The sequence below is a fragment of the Chaetodon trifascialis genome, chromosome 3 (assembly GCF_039877785.1).
Source record: "Chaetodon trifascialis isolate fChaTrf1 chromosome 3, fChaTrf1.hap1, whole genome shotgun sequence".
Taxonomy (NCBI): domain Eukaryota; kingdom Metazoa; phylum Chordata; class Actinopteri; order Chaetodontiformes; family Chaetodontidae; genus Chaetodon; species Chaetodon trifascialis.
The window spans coordinates 21233800-21255356 of NC_092058.1; the positions used below are offsets into that span (position 1 = coordinate 21233800).

At 41.8% G+C, this 21557-nt stretch overlaps 1 protein-coding gene across 4 annotated transcripts in view; it reads left to right on the forward strand.

Annotated features, from left to right (window-relative positions):
* Nucleotides 1-21557, forward strand: part of celf4 (CUGBP, Elav-like family member 4) — an 84956-nt gene that overhangs the window by 44669 nt on the left and 18730 nt on the right. The window lies entirely within an intron of this gene.

Genomic DNA, 21557 nt, shown 5'->3' on the forward strand with positions numbered 1-21557 from the left:
CAAAGTTAAAAAACAATTACTTGCAAACTTTAAAAAAACGCAGCTCTCATTAACATTTACCAGCGCAAAAGACCTTCATCATAACTGGGTTTATAATTAGAAAGCTGTAATCTATTTTGTCTAAAAATGTCTACACTGTTTGGTCCTCTCTGTCCTGCTGTTTTTGTGGACATGTCTGAACTAGCCGTGGCGCCTCGCCTCACCTCGCCTCTTTTAGTTAGCTGTGACATTTAGCCAACAATGGTCTGGAGCTTATGGGAAATGGCATTCGTTAAAAGCACCTAAAAGCAGAAATATGAAGTAAACAACAATATCACACCGTCCTTATCTACACTCTTGTTGTGTGCCGACTGATATGCTGTTGAGAAAGGTTATGTTCCAAGGCTAATTTTCAGTTATTTGCGTTATTAGAAATATCAGTGGGATTTTGAATGAAGTTATATAGTTTCATTTTGGCTCAATTCTCAGGGAAAATTAGTTGATAATGACCTGCCCTCCTAGTGGATATGCTTTTTCATCCTTCAGGTACTCACAAAGTCTGGCAAGTCAGGCAAGTCTGTGCGCAATGCCACTCAGGTCAGAGCTGCTTGTTATGTGTTGTATATCACTGCTTGTAGAGTAAAAATAGAACTGAGAAATATCGTTATAGGAGCTTCAATATCATATTATGCTAAATTTTCTCATGCCTTGCCAAAGCCTACATGTGTTACAAAGCAGAGTCCTGGCTGATGTCAGGTGTGTTGATGCACAGACCTTACAAGCTTACTCTCTTGTTTGTCCAGGCAAGGCTCCAAGAGAGCAGGTTCATCTGGCCCACATGTTGGGAGCTCTTTGGCTGTTTGGCCTCGCGTGTGGAGACTGGCTCGGACTACAGGATTACTTTTTTCCTTCCTTTTTAGTAAAATTACTAAGCGCGGGGAAATTCTATTTTAGAGGTGTGTTGTTTAAACAGATCTTCAGATAGGAGACCTAAAAAATTCCCCTTCATCGGGTCTTTTAAGTTTGCCGGTTCCTTTGATTCGGTTGCATTCGTCATTGAGGGACCATGGCAGAGGAAGAAATGTCAAATTTAAGATATCATATGTCAAAATGTGTTCAAAGTAAGCTAAGCATAACTCAGCTGAGTCTTGTAATGCGTCTCTTTTTCTATCTGGGGGGAAGAGCAGTATTCCTCTGTTTTTCTCTGCTTCCCTTTCTCCCTTTATTCCTCATTTATTATCATGCATGTATCATCTCATGTCAGCCACAGCTCTCTCTGCACCTTCTCCTCTGCTTTTTGCTCTCTCCCCTGGGTGCTTTCCTCCTGTTCCCCTTTCTGTCCCTTAGCTCTCTCCTCTGCAGTTTTCATAGTTGTTATTAAAATCCCTTGGTTAAGATGAGTCTCATAATAATGGCAAGTAAAATAACATTCAACTCTTGTCGGTTCTCAATCCTCTACAGAGGCAACACAGAAATTATTTCATTCCTCTAGTTGCACACAACAATTTTAGTCATAAAAGCTACACTTTTGTTGACCTCTTTGATGTGGAGGAATGTTTTGAGCAACAGGGGTTTGCTTTCAAAGAAATCTTGTGTAGGGAAATTATTTTTTTTGGGTCTCAGTTCCAGCAGTTAATAAATTGTAACTCCTCACTCATTCAGCCCACACTGTATTTAAAGCTAGCAACAAAAGAAGAAATGCTTACACAGATTCATGAATATTAACATTTTAAAACAACAAATCAGAACCCCTCTGAAGATACTAAAAACCTGAACATCATGAACTGGGTAAGGTCTTTATGTGTCTGTGCACTGGAGACTTCTAAACAGGAAACTTCCTAACCCCAAGGAAACTACAGCCTAATGTCTTTGACATCTCATCAAGCAAGTACATTTATAACATCAGCCCGCTGGATGTGCCCTTTTTGTTTGTAGTTATACAGTGGTCACAGACTGTGTTCGCTTTTTATCAGATACTAACAAGAAGTATATCTGCCTAAATAACCCAAACCAAAACCCCCCAGAGATATGTCTACAACAACAATCTGATAGGCCTTTCAAATTCAGACCATTATATACTGCAGACTCTCTCAACCACCTGCAGCAGAAGTGCAAAAAAAAAAAAAAAGAAAAGAAAAAAAAAAACTTCCTCATATTGGAAAGGATTGTGTGTCATAAAGGCTGAATTACCAACAGGGCAAAACAGGCCACTGCCTCAGGGCCATAGGCCTCTACAGGCCTGTGTCATTTAACTGCACCTAATTTGATAAATTGAAAACTGTTATAGGAATTTGCAAGGTACAATATCAGCTGAAGCGAGTAGACCATTATTAGCTAATCTTGTGGTCCTGTGTTGTAGAGGGACCTGGTGCCAAATCTAGCTTTAAGACTTTTGTTATTTTAGTTTGCATTGTGCTCACATGGTGCACATTTCTAAACATTTCCACAATCTTATTGACACACAGAAAACCTGGGGTCAGATTGTTTTATTCCAGCACATGAGTACTTGTTGGTCCCTGAGTCTCTGGGCAAATAATTAAGCTATCATGTAGACTGTGGTTTGCTGTGTGCGCTGTACTTAACTCTGGGAACTTGGAGGTGACAGGGTACATATACACAATTCATAGTGGGCAGGAGGGCCGGTATGTGTGTCAGCAGCATTCGCAGGCCAACAACAGTTTTTTCCCCAACAGGTTAATCCATATCCACAGCTATGTGTGACATCGCTGTGGATATGTCTCTTGGATATATCAAGAGACATGTGAAAAAGTGTGACACCATGGACTATTGTCAAACTCCTGTCTATCCACAAGGCTCCAAAGCTAAACAGATGCATCTAGCCTGTCCTGTCAGCCCAAACATTGGAAGCCCTCTCCTTTACTAAGAACCAGATCAACGTTTGTGACATGGTGATGCATTTGTATGCTGATGACTCAGCTCTGTACATGATTGCGGAGATACAGTCAAAGTGCAAGTCCATGATACTAGTGAGAAAGAGGCTTCCTTTAAAGCTAGATATGCACCTCAAAGGTCACCACTTACAGTCTACTGGAGAAATCAAAAACCTGACCTGCATCTCAGTCAGAGTATGTCAGAAACTGGTAGTCTTGAGGAAAGTGGCTACATTACTCTTCAAGAGCAGAGTCTTGATCATAAAGCACAGGTCTGCAGTCTCACGGAGTGTGGTCCACTCCGGTTGTTGCTGTTACAGCCTGTTATAAGATTCACACTCATCACTGCCTCATGGACCTCTGAGATATGTCCCTCTTTATGCGGCCACATGTCCAAACTTACCTTATCTTTCTCATGATATCTGTGACTATGTCCTAAATGCATATGCATAAAGAAGAGAGGTACTTTTTACAGATTACATGCAAGGTGGGCTTCAGATGACAAGCAAACTGCTCTTCCAGGCCAGTGAGCTTGTTTAATAAATAACATGCATGTCTCCAGGCACAGAACACATTTGAAACAAGCTACTAAAGCCTCAGTAAATCCGCCCATGTGTGTCTGTTTATCAGTCAACAGTCAGTCCAGAATGGTGATTTCTGATTGGCATTTACCCTTCTAACTCAACACAAAGTTGACTGAGTTAAACTTTAGCTGTCTGAACCAGCCAGAAATAATTGTTTCACATCAATGCCGAGATGCTGTGTGGGCAAACTAGATAACACTGCATTAATGTGGTGCAATAGCTGCGAGACAAAGGAGAAAGTGAGTTTATGGGCCTTTTTTTTTCCACTCTCTTTTTTTTCCGGTCCCTTGTGCACTTCAATAGTTCACTATAATCAGTAGTTTCTCTTTGTTGTGTGTGTTTTATATTATCCAGGAATAGTAATGGAAGCTTTCAGTTATACTTGTTATAATTTCAATATAACGATTATCTGATGGATGTTAAACTGCAGCTAAATAACTCATAAATTATACCCCCACCCCCACCTAATGATTTATTTTCATCATAATTAATGTTCATTCTGTCACTTGACGTGAAGGTGTACTGAACTACTGTAGCTTGGATGAGAAATTGCAGAAAAGTTGTCTTTCTCCAGGAGGGAGTATTCCCAGCTCTTTGATTTTATCGAGCGATGGGAAGAACATAAATCTCCTGCACACTTACTCAAAGCAGAGAAAATGTAATCGGCAGTTTTCGAGGTGTAACAAAAAGGTAGCATATAGTAAAGGCAATACAAAGCAGATTCTAACACAGTCACATATGTGACATACTAAACCGCTGTCCCACAACTGTATTATATACCATACTTAATAGGATTACACCAGTACTTGTATTACAGAGCTCAGTGCTATTAACCTTTCCTCTCCAGGTTTCCCTTAATAAGGGCAAAGTGGGCGTCCCTCAGCAAAGACAAACCAGCGTTGCAGTGTTTTCAGCCATTGTGATTTTAATTAGAAGAATTTGGCTGCAGTCGACATCATCAGATCCTCTCATTTGTAATCTGAGTGAGTTGGCTGGGGCTGACGAGCTGACGTCCAAGACTCAATTGGACTCTTTAACCCCTCTGAGTAGACAGATTTTGTTCAACTCACCATCTTAGGCCAACACCATGCTGCAGGAATCATGTTTCAAACTGCATGAAACCAGACAGATCTGACAAAACACCATTATGGTAAAGAAATGTGTATATACGTACATACAGTCAGTTCTATTAAGGTGCTCTAGAGCCTCACATTTTTCCAAGAACCTCTCAAAATTTTGTGACTTAAATACAATGTATTTAGTGGGTTTTCCCTACACAAAAAGCGACAGAACAGCATTTTCTACCATTAAAATATTACACGGAGGAGACAGAGCTTGGCCTATAGACAGTTTTGTAAAGTTCAGTCTCAGTCAATCAACTGTTTCAGTCAGTGGGTTTGAAGTAAAGATAAAATGAGTGTTCATGCTGTGCGCTCTATAACAGTCATACATCTACTCTCTTCCAGTACATCACACGGTGGGGGGTCAGTCAGTGCCACAGGGGGGCCGTGGCGCTCTGTGCCTGGGCGTGCCATCTGAGGCAAGTGGCAGGCTTTCACCATGTGGACCACCTCTACTTTATTAGATTAGTCTCTGGCCCTCCTCGGGTTTGTAATTGCATTTGCCTGATGCTGTGTATTTAAGAATAGAACGGCCTCGGTCCCTGTGGCCCTCCCCTACCTGATTTCCCAGCTGCCTCCAGGGGGAGCAGACCAGCATGAGCCCCGGGATAAGACGTCGTCATGACAACCAGGAGGCAACTGGTGAGGGGAAAATGGAAAGACCTACTGTAGTCTCCCTTTCTCTCTCTCTGTGACTTTGCACTTTCTTTCCTAGTGGATTTCTTCTTTGTTATTCACTGTTTCTAAAGGCAATTCACTTTGGTTCATTCCTTTGCATCCCTTGTTCTTGTTCTGAGAAGGACAACAAAAAAGCGGCAAATGTTTCTTTGTGCAAGGTCTCTCTGGGAGCGGGAAATGAAGGGCTGTCGAATGGAGACTCGTATTTCATCCTGTCCATAATTTATGGAGAGACTAGGTTTAGGAAGGGACATTGCGCTAACATGGGGGATGCTTGTCATAAGCATCCCCCATGAGTCATAAGCAACCGGAGGGGGTACAAATCGATGGTGACACGTGTTTCTGTTAGCTACGCAGTGTACTTGATGCCGTTTTCCCGTCTTAAGTGTTTGCAGATAAGCTCCCATTAAGTGTCATTATGTGTCTGTGATACTTTGTGACAATGTTTAGCTGTTTGTTTGAGGCTACTAAGCTGGGCTCGTAAGGATTTCCTGATAGCATGCTAACAGACTTAGCAGACCTGGAAAAAATCCCTACTATGCAGGGTTGGAACTTGACCTCCTCCAGACTGCTTTGCTTTAGTGAGACAGCAGGCTTTACTGTATACAGCGTGGGACAGTGACATTCTTCTCAACTGGGAGTTGCACCAGCCGGAGGTAGTATATCATAAAGCACAACCTGTCTGCTAATCACAAATTACAGCCAGCCTCTCCTCTAGCCGTGATCCAGCTCTCTCCACAGGGAAGCCAGGGCCAAGGAGAAGAATACTAGCTCCTGCCAAGTCTTCACCACTCCCCACTACAAGGTGCTTATAAATCGGCATCCTCGCAGATAGGTCAAGGTTTTGATTTGGTCGTGACCTTAGTTCATAAATCTGAATGATGTAGGGTCCTTGGTTAAAAGGCTGCTGGATCAACTCTCAGATGGGACACCCTCCCTCGCTTTCTGTCTCTGTCTCTTTCTCTCCTTCTCTGACTCTCTCTCCTCTTCCATCTCTCCCAACCTCACGTGACTTTTCAGTCCCCGCTGCAGTCTCGAGTCCCTGGAGCCTCTATAACAGGCAGAGAGTGCAAGAGAGAGAGAGAGAGATGGTGAGGGGGTGAAACAGGCAATCAATAAATCAATATGTTTTGCGCCACTAAGCTAGGGTAAGCTCACTCTCTCAAAGCTGCGCATGGATGTACGCACACACATATATACTCACTTACCATCCTGGCAAATTTCTTTCAACACACACACACACACACACACACACACACACACACACACACACACACACACACACACACACACACACACACACACACAAACAAACAAATGAAGGCCCAGGACAGAATGTCCCTTGCCAAAAGACATTTTGTTGTTTTAGGGACTTTCTTTTTTTTCTCATTCTATTTCCTGTTTTGGATCATTAAGCCATTGATTTTTGTTTCAACGGGTAAGTGGTGGTGGGGACCCCCTGGGAGCTGGCTGAAAACCTCAACAGAGTGGCTCCAGCAGGAGTTTCTCTAGTTGTGACAGGCTGCTCCCAAGGGCTAGTGGGCCCTCTTAACTCTGCAGGGGAGAAACTATCGCCTGAAATCAGTCACTCTGCCTCAGCATTCCCAGGCACTCCTCCATAAAAGTATTCACTTGGATATCTATAGATTTCTTCTTGCTAAATGTCCTTGCAACCACAGGAAGTACAAACTTGTGCATTTAGTTATAGATTTGGATTTTGCTCCTCGCAGAAATTCTTGGAAGTGTACAAATGGTCAGCTCTCTTCATGGATTTTAAAGGATGTAAAAAGTTGGCTGGAGCATCTGCTTTCCTATCACTATGTCCAATATTTTTAGGTCCATGGGGGCGGTGAGGGTAGAGGAGAGAGCTGGAGAGATACGGTGAGATACAATAGCAACCCTGGCAGACCAAGATTCAGTTGGCCATCAGCCAGCAAGATATTACAGTCAGATATATAGTAACACAGATGGATGCACTCAGCCTAAAGAGGCTGACATATTGGCCAGTGCTGTCATAAGAATGACATAATACCTATCCTGACAGGTAATGAAAATAAAGGCTGCTCCACCGCAGAGTTGCATAAGCGCTTTAACTTTAGCTCATACAATGTAAAACATTAGCCCTGACATATGGGATATCCCGAGGGAAGTTTTCAGAGTGGTTGGATGTTAAAGGTGGAGGTCTGACAATTGGAAGTGATCCCCTAACATGCTGTAGATGTAACTGTTTTCATCACACAACCAAAGCATCCGATGGGTTCTACATGATGAAGAGATATTAATGTAAATGTCATTAAAATTCATCTCAGAGATCGACACTAAATGGATCTGCTCGCTCCCTCAGAAAATGCAGGCGTATCCAGACTTTCATTCTCAGAAAGCACCAAACTATTCAAATATATGGAAATTTGTAATGATGCATGCACTTTCTTTCAAAATTGTGTCTCATATAACAAGCAATTACCGCTCATATAAGTGGTGTGAGCTACTGACAGTTTAGATCTTTTTAAACACAAAAGGAAGCACAAATACAAAATACAAAATAATTCAAAACATCTCACTGTCTACTACCTTTCTGCATACAGTATGCAGTCATATTTGAATTAGGTATATGGGATGTACACTGTTGCATCATTGGGGCCAAATGTGTCCCCGCGGTGGTTGGATCAACTACTCCTGTGTATCTTGGGTGCATTTACATGTGCACTTTTATGTGGTTAAGCTCAGTCTGGACAAATTCCAAATTCATTTGTGTCATTTAGTGCCAGATGTAAAGAGGGTCTGTTTCCAAGATGAGATAAATATGAAGAACTGCTGTGTTTTGGCACCATTCCTGCAAAGTACATCAAAGCATAGGACTGAAATTAATACCAAGGGAGTGTAGCATGTGAGCAGACGCTCCTCTGCCCAAAAACAAAAAAACTCTGATGCCATGCAGTAACTCACGGATGAAGAACCGAGCAGCATTCAGACATTTTAAAGTGAGGCAATTTTTGTGACACAAAATAACATAATCATCCTCCTACAAATGAAATGGTGAATTATTAAGCAATAAAACACACAGTTAATCACTTGGGTACACTCAGAGGTTTTGATACTACAAATACTACAATACTACAGCCTAACTTCGACAGGTATGACCAGCAGCTAATGGTGACCAATGTTAACCACTGCTAGCCAATTTAAGACAGATATTGCTGTACAATGACTAGGATTTAATCTTAGGAAACGGGAATCCACAGAAAACCCATCCCTTTTCCAAAGAAATACTGTATAATAATGGAAAAGCGTGTTTTTGTTTTTGTTTTTTTGTTTCTTTTTGAAATATTTAGAGCATGTTGAAATATATTTAGAAAATACAAAGGCCTAGAACTTTCTTATAACATATGCAACCACTGTGCGTGCCCCTGTGGAACACACTGAAAGCTATTTCATAAACACATTCAACAGTTTTCAGTATTCAGATTGGTCACTCAGAGGTCCATGCATATTCTCCTTGTTGCATTAAGGAATATGACCAGTGCATTTTGAATTTAATGAACTTATATCTTAAAAACAAGTGCAGTTCCTGGCATTGTATGCTTTTGTTCCTGGGATAAAAAATGTTTTATTAAAAAAAAAACAAAAAACAAAAAACTATGAATCCCTATAACTGACATTACTGAGTTAGTTTGGTAACTTGTTCTACTGCCTCACTATATTTTATACTATATACATCAGTTTATCATTCAGCAAGATTCAACAGGCTTATTGAATGTCATGTTAAATTACAGTGTAACTGTAGCACCAATAAATAATAAAGAGTACCAAAGTCAGCAAACTGACATCAGACATCCTGATTCTGTAATATCAGCTATACAGCAATATCAATCTGAAGTTTGCTACATTAGCTAACATTAGCCACATTGAGCCACTGGTCATACCAGACCAAGTAATCCCACAACAACAAAAACCAAGCGTATCTAACTGAGCAATGGTGCATTTAATTGCTTATGAATTCAGCTTTTCATTTGTAAGAATAAAACCGTGTTTCTTCTCCTTTTAAAAGTGACATACTTGCTTTGAAGCTTCCTTGTTAAATGTCAACTCATGATGCCGTCAAAGACCAAGACCACTTAGAGGCCTTGTTTTGACTGCACAATAAGTGAAAGTATGACAATAAGCACGACCAAAGTAAACCAAACTGTGGCAAACAACAAAAAACAAGGACTGTAAAATTGTCTTCTGATAATATCATCTGTCCATTTTCTTTACCCCTTACTCATTCAGGTCTTCACCCGTCCTCTTCCTGTCCCAGTCTCCCTCTGTTTGAAAGGAAATGCAGCTGGAGATACTTTACAGGTTCAATTTGAAGGAACTTTTCCTCCATTAATAATGAAATCGCATTCCCCTCTCCTCCCCTCTTTCTCACTTCCCCCAGGAACTGAACCTGGTGCTGTGCTGTTGCTGCTTCTTAAAACTCTCTCACACATACAGTTTCTCAGCTCTCTTCTTCTTATCCTTAGCTAAACCCTCAGTTTTACAGGAAGAACAAAACAGAGGGGGCTGACAAACAAAATAATCGTAAACGAAGAAAGAAAGACAGTAAAAGGCAAAGAGTAAGAAAGAATGCATAATGGGGAGTTAAAAGAGAAAATATGGTGAATGTTTCATACTGTAACAAAGTTCAATTTATTTTGCAGTGCTACATTCACTTTCATGGTCACCAATTCAAGTTTTCTTCCTTTTCAGTCTCCTCTTGGTGTTTTCTTGGATGTGGAATTGCAGAGGGAGCAAGCTTTTGACATTATCACAGGCCACTGAACAGCTGAAGCCATCATTGTGAATATAGGAATGAATGAGTGTAATAAAAGACAAAGATGAGAAATGGATTGACGTTTTGGCCACCATGTCCTTCACGCTTGATAAAAACAAAAGATTCTTCCTCTCTGCCCTAAGTGTGCTTTGTTGTTGACGTTGTGTGCGCGTTCCTTCTGTATGTGTTTGTAGGCAGGCTGCTACAGTACATGCAAACATCAGCGCTCGTGCGTATGTGTATACTGTATTCAATCACGTGCATGTGCATATTTTTGACTCTTAAGTGTGTGGGAGTGAGAGAACATTCACATCGCCCACCTGGGCTCTAGCTGGGAGCCAATAGAGCTGTCTTACTGAAAAACTCCCTGTTGTTTCTTTGGCAGAACCTAACAGGCAGATTTGACTGTATCACTTCCTTCTTACTCCTCCTCCTCCATTCTTACTCCTCTCTTCTCCCGCGATCTGCTCTGTTCCTCTGTTCCTGACACTCATCTCTTTTTCTCTTCTTCCTCTCTTCCTGCCTTTTCTATATTTAATCAGGCAGGGAGCGTGGAATTAGTGATTATTTGATGGAAATATGCAGGCAAGCAAAGTGTGAGTGTGAGTGTAGAGGAAAGAAGAGCTGATCTCTCATCTGTCTGTCTGGATCTTCTTATACTGCCCTGTAATTTCAGGGCAGAACAGAGTTTGAAGAAAGCAGAATAGTTTTGAGGTTATGTATTGCATAGAAGCCCTTGCTGTGGTTTCATTGGACAGTACAGTTATGCATGGCCAGCTCACCCTCACCACAAAAACAGCCATACATGTCACCTCTGCAGGTACGTTATCGTGACCCATATTTATGTTGATTGTTCGGCTGCGACCTCTAGTGGCCATAGTAATTATGATGGGAACGAATGTGGAACTCGTGATGTGGTATAACGAGCAAGAAAGCCCACTTTTGGAGGGGTTGGGGTGGATGGATGGGTAAAGGAAACACAGGATTTTCACCTTGAACACTGCTGTAGGTGTCCTGAGTCAAACCGAAAGTCAAAATTGTTAAGTAACGTACTTAACTTATATCACGTATGTAACAGTAACATTTTAACCTGAACCATGATCTTTCCAAAACCTATCCAAGCAGTTTTGTTGTCTAAACCTAAGCAAACAGCAACATTTCACGATGTTAGCAATGTGACAACAAAGGTTCAGTTCGCCTGTTGCTGATGCTCTCCAACAGTGAGTCCATGCTACTTCCCTCTGCCTCATTCTGGTTTCTGTTCGCACCGCTCTACCTCTACGTCCCATCTTTTTCTGTCCATTCATACTGCATCTTAACTGAGGCCATGTTCAGACCGTCATTGGCACTGCATGAAAAAAATAAGCCTCATTCATTTCAATGAGACCGCTACAAAAAACAAAAAAAAAAACATATATGAAAGAGGAAGGTTTAAAACAAAAAACTTCTAAAAGGGGCAACACGCTCTGCTAAAAAAGAAATGTCTTAAGACCTTTTTTAAAACAGTCAGTGGGTTGTGGTGCCCTCAAGGTGTCAGGGAGGGCATTCCACAGATGTGGGGCAGCAGCACAGAAGGCCCTATCTCCCTTGGTCTTGAGCCTGGTTCTGGGTATGTGGAGGAGGTTTGACTGAGTAGAGCGGGTTGTGTTTTGTGGGTTGATAAGTTCTTTGAGGTGGGGGGAGGCAAGTCCATGGATGTATTGGTGTGTGAGGAGGGAGACCTTGTACTCCACCCTGGTGGAGACGGGAAGCCAGTGGAGTGAGTGGAGAATGAGGGTAATACAATGGTTACATTGAAAAAACGCAAAGTCGCCTGGAAAAAGTTTAAAGGGACTCATTTCTAACAAGCCCATCTGTCCAAAAGTAATAAAAGGCACCTTCTAGCCCCTCTAGTGCTCACTATTTAAGTTATATCTCGTTTGTTTAATCCATTTGAAAACAAAAGGGTTAAAATGTCAAGTTGAGGTTTTACGAGGGGCTGTGTGCTGGACTATTTTTTCATCAGGAGAATGGACATCCTGAGGTCTCCAACGGTTGCCTGGCAACCCAACTGTGATGACTTCATAATCCCGTTAAACCGCAGGTTCTTGCGAAATGTTGAACTATTCCTTTAGATCTTTGTTCTGCCCCCTCCTGCCCTCATGGTCACCTCTACTCTGTTTTGACAGCCAAACTCATGATTTACAAATTTTCATTTATGTATTTTCTGTTGCAGAATGAGCAGAAAACGATTGTGGTTTATGAATTCTACCTTTTAACGAGGAAAATACTGACGCTTGCCCTGTGCTCTATGGTAACATGTCAATAAAATCAATTTTTTTTTTCATCGTTGCCTGACATAGTAGTCACATTTTCTGAACTTTACTCTTTCTTAGCTTTCCTCGCCCACATTAAAACACGAGGCAGGCTTCTTGAGATGTATCTTCTCTGGAGATCATTTTTGAACAGTTGTTGTTTTGGGGCGTGGACACGTGTTAAGTGAGGACCAAGGGCCAAAATGGAGAGAAAAATATTGTGTTTTTCAAATTTGGCCGACAAAGTGTGGGCATACTTTCATTTGCTAGTTCTGCAGCTTTTACCAGACTTTGTTTTTCTCTTGTTTCTATATACAGTTTTATTTTTGTTTTTCATAACTGTCTCTCCCTGGCTTTTTCCAATACAAGGGCAGGCTATTGTGAGTGACAGCTCATTACAACGCCATCTCCTCACCCCCTAACCTCATGAAACAGAAACAAGAATGTATTTGTGCGTGCGTGCGTGCGTGCGTGCGTGCGTGCGTGCGTGCGTGTGTGTGTGTGCACGTGCGCATAAGAGCGTGTGGGCATGCATGTGCCCATTTTTGTGCTTATTTGAACATAAGAGAGGTTGCATTTCCTCGCTGAGCGCATTCATGGTGTGTTTGCCCGTGCTGCTATTTGTGTCTATATTTACATTTGCATATGCTGTAAGGTATCTTTCATATGCACAGTCCTTTCAAGTCAGCTCTCACTCTCTTCTTCTCATATACACACATCCACGCACACACCACAGACACACTAAGTCCAGCGATATGCAGCTCATGAATACTCCCAATTATGTGAAAACCCACTCATCGTCTCTTTACCTCAGTGGTGGCTGGAGAAGAGGACAAAAGTTGTGGGGGGATGGAAGTGAAAGCAGTCTGCCCGGCTCATAATATGACAGCTTTTGGACTTTTTTTATTATTATTATTATTATTATTATTCATTAGATAAGTGAAAAGCAGAAACCCAGTGATGGCACGCCAGTAGCAGCCATGATTTATGTTCACCTCTGCAAAGAGAAAAGTAGAATTTATGGCTTTCTCGTCTGGCCTAATCTTCACTATATGCTGCAAAGCCGAGGCAATGCAGTCAGCTTAGAGTGGGAGGGAGAGAGAGGCTGAAAATTGTCCCTTTCTCTAGTTAGCTTTTTTCCTTTTTTCTTTCTCTTCCTCTCACTTACTAACCAACTCTATCACATTTTGTCCTTGTCATTTTTTTTTTCTCCTCCTGCAAGCTTACGGACATACACGGCAGCGCCCGTACATACACACACTTGGCGCGCACGGTGAAGGTTTGAACACTTCTAATCTCACACATGCAGGTGCACTATGCACACAGACGCATGCTCGCACATAAGCAGAGAGCTGCTCAGCCCCTCAGTGACACTTTCACTTCTCTCGCACCAATTTTCTCACACTTTCTCATTCTCCGTGTCTTCTCCTCTTTCTTCCTCTCGCTGCCTCGCTCTGCACCTCCGCCCTCAACCGCCTCCACATATAGATCCTTTCTTTTTATAGTCAAAGCTATAGTCCCCATGGCAACATCACAGTTGTTGATTGCCAAGGTGCTGTACATCTAATTATGTAACTATCGCAAGGGGTTGTGTTGTCTGCGTGTGTGCATGTGTGAATGTGTGTGTGCGTGTCTGTGCTCTGCAGCCTATTTGTTTCTCACCCCAGCACTGTCCTCTATTAGCAATGCTTCTTTTTGTGATGGATCAAGCTGTGGTGTGATAATCGATCTGTGTTCAGGGCTTAAAGGTTCTTACAGTCAGACGGGATGTCTTGTGTCAGAAGCAACAAAATCAAACACCGCATGGCATATTTCACATGTTTCATGTACATGTGAGAAAGAGACCGATTGTGCATGCATCTGTGCCTGTGCATCTCATTTGCACGAGTCTTTAGTGTGTGAGGGTGTAGTGCATGAAACATGTGAATGTCACAGGCAAGTGTGAAGCTATAACAGGTTTTGACAGGGTAAAATCATTTGGGGGTGCAGATGATGTGCTTTTTTCTATCCAGTTACGGTGTGACAACAGAATTCTCAACCGTCAATTCCTATTAAAGTGTTCGGAGGAAGCATAAACCCTGTCTACTCTCATTCCACATCGATTCTTACAGGTACAGCACTGAAACGATCGAGGGAAACAGGAGGGGAAACACTGTTTTATGCATTAATTCACTGTGGAAAAAATAGTTTTCACACTCACACTCATTTACTCTATTCAACATCAAATTTGCGCAGAAGAAGAACGAGGGAAAATAAGACGTGGAGCAAGAATAGAAAGGAAAACAGAAAGAGCACTACATTTGCATTTTAACCTCTCATTCAAAACTGCTCGAAAGCCGTCCCACTACTGTGAGCTTTCAGGCTGCGTGCCAGTGAAAGACGGAGAAAACAGGAGGAGATAAAGAAGAGGTGGGCCGGTGTGAAATGGATCAAACAATGGATGTGAGAAAAGCATTGCTGTTCTCAACCAACTGAAGGAGAAGGAGAAAAGGAGTGGAGGAGGAGTGGGGGTGTGTGATAACTTGCAGCTTTTAAAATGTCTGTGTTTTGTAACTAGTTTATCGACAGCGGGTCTTCAGAAAGTTGGAGAAAGTATTTGCACAGCTAGTTAGTGTGCAAAAGCGAATTAATCAGGAAGCAAAACAGTATAACCTGGGATTATTTTGTCGTACATACTGTTCTCAAGGTCAAGAATGAATCCCCCTCGCTCTTGGATGAAGTTGATTTGGATGTGTGTGTGTCCTGTGTGTATGCCTGTCTGTCATTCTCTCTTTTCATGTTCTGTGTGTGCTTGAACTGCGTGTAAAAGCCATGTTGATGAAGGAATCAGCGATGATCAGAGGGTTGGACAGAGAGGCTTGCCTCCTTTTGTGATCTCTGTGTGTTTCCCTTTCATCTGCCTTTGTGGAGACGTAGTGATCTCGGAAGACACTACTGGGACAGCAGCACCACAGAGCGAGCAGCAGCATATAGAAACAGGCTGAGCAAGATGGGGACAGCAATTTTCATTCACACGGTGGCTCTGAGAGGGATTTCAGGGTTAGGATAGGGAAAGTGCTTCTTATTGAATCGCTTTAGGATTATAATGTGGGGTGTGAGGTAATTTAGCATGCAACTTCTGCTTGTTCAAATAGATCAGTCGCTGCTTTTAAGTGTCTTCAAACTTCTGCCGCCAAAGCCGTTTCAGCAGTAAATTAGAGTTTAACAAGTCCTTAAAAATATTTTACGTGCATGTTATTGTTTCTGAGCAAGTTTTGCTGCAGTGCTTCATCATCTTCCAACATTTTAAGCATAAGGAAATATTGATAAATGAGGGGCAATGTCTCATTTGCTATAATGCACACTGCAGCCACGTTGTTCTACTAGGCACCTCAGTGCTGCCGTGTAACAGCCAAAGAAAGCACAGTCTGTGCCAATTCATAATTCATCTGGATGCTTTTTTTATATTTATTTATTTTGCTCCCGTCCACTCGGCCTGACTGCAGAATGCCACTCAATCCCAGCCCAAACAACTGGGCCATGCCGTCCCATTGTCAGAAAATACTCGCCTCATCCTTGATCTGACGTGAAACAGAGTGCTCATCTCCGTTTGTCTGTAAAGATGAGAAGGGATGAAGGAGGAAATGCAACAAAAGGAAAGAGATTGGGATGTTTTGCTTTATAGTCCTCTTTACCCTCACGCACAGACATTGATCTCTCCGCAATATGTTTCACTGTAACATCAAAAGAGAGGTTTGGTGTTTGGCCATATGTCAGGATGAGGAACTACAGGGGAAGGAAAGACAGAAAATACTCAATGAGATGTGTAGACATTAGTGGAGATTAAACCTGATGGGAATCCAAGTGGGATTTAACCATTCATCCACTTTCAAGCCCTTCAAGCTCAACACTGCTAGACTAATCTGAACGCTCTTGTCAAACAGGGTTTGGAACATCACACTGTATTCTGAGTATTTAGGGCCAATAGCAGTAGTTGTTTGTTTACATATGGTGCAAATGATGCAGGTGCTGTTTCTGACAAATGATCAAAAAAGCAGCCAACAACATGAAGAGGTTACTGTTGGAGAAATGAACAGATTATTAACAAATTAACAAAAAGAAATAAGCAATTTAAATATGTTGTATTGTGTTTTCTTTAAGCATGCAAAATTAAATTGTATGTTTTTTTAAAGGGAGTTTTGTACTTTGTTACTATATGGCAAAAAAGTAGTGTCATGGAGTTACAGGGTGAATGTTACACACACGTCTGTCTTCCCTCTTTCATGAATTTAGTCTAAATTGACTGTGTGAGGTTCATTTACTTAAAAATTCTTCTTCTTCTCTTCTTGGAAAAAGCATATAATATTACCACTGAAAAACACTACATGGTGTGCATTCAGGTATCTTAGCTAAGCTTTTAGTAGCCTAAAACAGTGTTGGAATAAGACAAAAATATAAATATAAAGAAAACGTATTTGTTATTTGCAGCCACACAAAGATTTGGCTGTTTTCCTGTCAGTTAAAATGCTTCTGTTGCTTTTTAACATTCTGCATTTCCAAGAAGAAAATACTGTACTAGTTTAATCTGGTAGTAACTTTATCTGAAGTACTTGCTGGTAAATAAAGGCTTTTGTGGTTCACTATGTTGACAGCACAACATAAAATACATTTAAACAAAAGGCCTGCACCACTTGCCCAATTTAGCTGCCACTAAAATATTCAGGAGTGAAAATACTTTTTGTCACGCATACATTAAGAACTGTAGTTACAGAAATATATTTTTAACTGCACCTCATGTCCTATTCAGCACCACTGAATAGGACATGAGCTTGCTTGTCGTTAGCATTGGGTAAATTTAGGAAATTCACGGCCTTAATATTGTATACAACAACAACTGCTTCTCTAGCTCTGCCTGCTGAGTGACTCGCTGGCTGGAAAAACATTTGTTACCGAGATTAGCCTGTGCACTTGCAAAGAGGATCATTGAGGTTGAGGTGAGGCGATGCTATTTGACTGACTGACCTGAATTTCGCTGCTGATGAACACATCTTGTGCCATGGGAAAAATAACGTTCCTCCTCACACAAGCTGATTCCAGTTCCATTAGTCACATTACTTTGCTCTGCAGTCTGCAGCGGTAATGGTGGTGGGAGTGTGTGAGCTGCCCTTTTGCTACAGATGTTGTAAAATACTTCTGTGACTCAAGAGGTTGCAAAAGTCAATAAAATGAAGATTTTACATGTAGTGGAGGTGCTTTGGTGGAAATGCTGGGGGTGTTCCAAGGGAGTGTAATGCTTCTGTGAATTAATGTAAAATCAATACGTTTAAAATAGGACGTCCTCTTTGTGACCACTGGTGAAATCTAGTACGTACCTGCTAAATGTTTCTAGTTTTTCAGATGATCTTGCCACTGAGGTTTTTTTTTTTTCCTGTGTACAAGGGCCCAGTTTCCCAAAAGCGTCTCAGGATTATAACCATATTTGTTCAGCTAATGTTTCCACTGGCATGTTTCCATCCCAAGATGAGTGTTGTGCACGCTGAGATACTTTGGAAAGCAGGTCCAGGTCGAGTGCCAGTGGCTCATTTGACAGTATGAATACTGGCATTTGGTTATACTTAGACCCTATTGCTCCTGCAGAGAATCTCAACATCTGGACCTGCTCCCCTTCACATGCAGCGCACTTATGAATCAGTAAATACATGCATGACCAGAAAGCACAAAGTAACCCAAATACCTCAACATTCAAATGTGACAGAGACGGATTGAAAGTGATTGCAGTGTAAAAGGAAAAAGGGCCCCCAAACTGCAGAATGTAAAATAGAGCGAGTTTTGACAATAGTAGAAGAGGAATATTATGAAGGCAGCCTTCTTTGCTTCCCTGGGAGAGTTTCATGGAGTGCTTTCTCACTGTGATAATGAAATGACCTGGCCTGCACTGCTCCACTCTCTCTCGCAAAAACACATCTGCTAGACGAGGGTGAAAATGAGAAAATCCTACCTCCTCTCCCGAGTTTCGTAAAGCATACTTTCAATATTCTTTTTCACAGACGATGATGGGAGTGTGAGTGACTGTGAGCTGTGTGTGCATGTATTAGTTTGTGTGTGGTTTAAGAGGCCGGCACTTGCACTGGCTTGAGCAACTTGTAATAAACTGTATTTGAAGCACATTTGACATAACAAGGTACTATACAGAAATTCAGCAGATAGAAATCCCATAGAGTTGTCATTGTAACAGTGTTTTTGTAACTCCATTTCTGTGGTTTGTACGCAGTGAAATCAATACAGTAAGCAGCAAAACTCAGATCAAGGACTTCAATTTTGTCCCATTTCAAGGTAGAATCCAATATAGCAAACTATAGTCCCACACTGTTTTGAGCTAATCTTGTGGGCCTCGCTAGACATTCAGGCCGTACTAGACTGATTCAGAAGAATGACTCACCAGTTTGGTACAGCACAGACTGCATGCAGACCATGTATTCCCTCAGCTTCTAGTTAGCAGGGAATCTATGGCAGCACTGAGGCAGAGCGCTGTCATTGAGTTACATAATCAACAGAGGAGTGTAGCAAGGCTGTGTGTGAGGGGGTGTGCCCGTGCATTGGTGTAGCCGCAGTTCTTTTTGAGCTGTCGATCATGTGGTACGCCAAGGCCACTCTAACACAAGGCTGCTGAGGTGGACTTTCAGCAACAATGGAGCTTAGCCTGTGTGTGTATATGTGTGTGGGCATGTGTGGGTGTGTGTGTCTGTGTGTATGTATGTGTGCGTGTGTGTATGTGTGCGTGCGCGCACTCCCCTGTGTTTTTAAAGGCATATGTGTGGATAAGTAGGCGGCTGCATTTACAGAGCAAGGCTGAAGAGAGAAGGCACGCTGCATGCAAGGTTTTAGGTGTACATGCTGAGAGATGAGCCAATTTACAACACATGTTGACTTACAAGGACGCATTTACATATCTATTGTGTGCTTGAGCTTATTTGTATCTTGTTATATGTTTCCATGCATGCTTGGATGCATAGGCCTATTTTGTGATTTTGCATGTTTGAGTATGAGCCAAGCTTGTGTGTATAAGCGTGCATGTCTAGTCATGTAAGCTTACCCATTCGTGCCTGCTTGCGTGTGTATGTGTTCATGTATGCATGTATGTATGTCTGCATCTCAGGGCCTTTTTGCGTGAATGTTATTTTTTTCTCATACTGGCATTAGGCTTAAGAGAACCTGTTGTATTATCTGTGCACTGGACTGCTTCTGCTGCTCAATGATGCCATCTGGCTTTGGCTAACACCACCACAGACATCCGAGGAGAGCTATCCGAGCTAGTCAGCGTCTGGTTTTAACAACTGTTTTGGGATCAGTTGTCCAGTGGGCTGGTGCTAACTCACCCTATTATGAACAGGATGATAAAACTGACCTTGAAGCAGTTTATGGGCACAGTATAATGGAAACCACTGATAGAGAGCCCATGACACTTCACTCAGCTTTCAGTGACAAAATAAAAATAATGGTTTAACCAATTAACATTATTTTTGAACTGTATTTAAAAATTTATGGGCGGACATTCTGCGTGATGACAAATTAAGAGGCCAACTGATTAATCTGTGATGTTAGTTCATGGGATTGTAGATGTTAAGAATGACCATAAAACAACATCAAGAATTACAGTTTTAATCATTTTCTTTGAATTTACCCCTTAACTAAAATACAAAAAATTATTGTTGGAGAGGGATCAGTAAAAGGGGGAAGGAAGTGTTATTTTATACTTTTTGGGGAGAGCAGGGGAGGGTCTTTTTCGTACCATATTTATATCTCATTTCAACCTCTTGTAAGAGTTTTTATATAATCAGCAGTTACATGAAAAAGATGATGTGCACCGTGGATTATAGAGGTGTGTTTTCGCATATGCAGAGGTCAACATCAAGAGTGACACATTATTTGGAAGTTTTAGGGGGGAGGGTGTGGCAGTCATTTCAGTCGGAGAGCTCTAAGAAAATATTAACAACTAAGGGTCTTACCTTAAAATTTAAAAAAAGAAAAGCATAAAGCCAAATAATTTTGGGCCTATATAACCTCAGTGCAGAGTGAAATTAAGACTAGGAAAATTAAACATAATCTCAGAGGGTCAGTGCCGTCACAAAGCGTGCAGGTTAAGACCGGTGTGTGCATATAAAACCAGTGGAGGTAGAACATAATTAGGTCAGATTGAGGCCAGGCCATTTGTATGGGGCACGGTAAAAATGCTCATATGTATGCAGGCTTATGGGCCCCTTGGGAGCACTGGGCTGACCTTGTCCCATACTCTGATCTATGTCCTCATCTCCCCCTATGTCCCCTTTTCCTCATTCCTCCCCCGCTTCCTTTCTTTATCACCACATTTCTCTCTTCTCAAACACCTTGTTTTTGTTGGGTTATATTTTTACTGTTTTCAATTAGTTCCACGTCTGTCTCACCCGGTTTGGTTTCACCCCTCCTAAAATCCCTTTCTTTCCTATTGAACACTTTTTAAATTCACATCCTCCTTTCTCTCCTTCACTTTTTTTTTTTACTCATTTTTAACTTCCTCTTTCCATTCCCCAATTTCTTTATCCCCTCTCGTCCTTTTTCCATATCAACAGCCAGTCTGATAAATAATGCATCACAGCGCATTAAAAACATTAGTAGGGTTCTCTTGGCTGTCAAAGAGAGGGAGGAGACGTGGGAGACGAAGGAATGGGTAACTCCATTTTAAATAAGTGTTATGGAGAATGATGTGATTTAATATTCGCAGCAGAAAAGCTGCAGAAAAGGGTGAAGGTCCGAGCATTAATTGTGTTTGCGTTGTGACATCGTGTCCTCGTGCTCAAAGGTTTTGCCTTTGGTGAATCAGCTGAGAGCCCCAAGTTTCATTAAGATGATGACTATATCAGCAAACTCAAAAGAAAAGATTTAATGACATTTAGCAAAACACTGATGCTGCACAGAACCTTGACCTTTCCCTCCTCCCCTCCCCATAGCTCCCCCGCCCCAACCCCCCTCCTTCCATTCCTCCTGGCAGCGTGGCGATTGGCATTATTAAAAATTGATTGGCGGCGAGCGTTTAGCAGGGTGGCGAGGCGGAGAGGGAAGGTTTGACAGGCAGGAGTGAAATGAAAGGAGGGCCTCAGCGGACACACTGTGGAAAGGTCTCACTGGGGGACAGTGTGTGTGTGTGTGTGTGTGTGTGTGTGTGTGTGTGTGTGCACGCGCACATCCACCACTTGTATCTA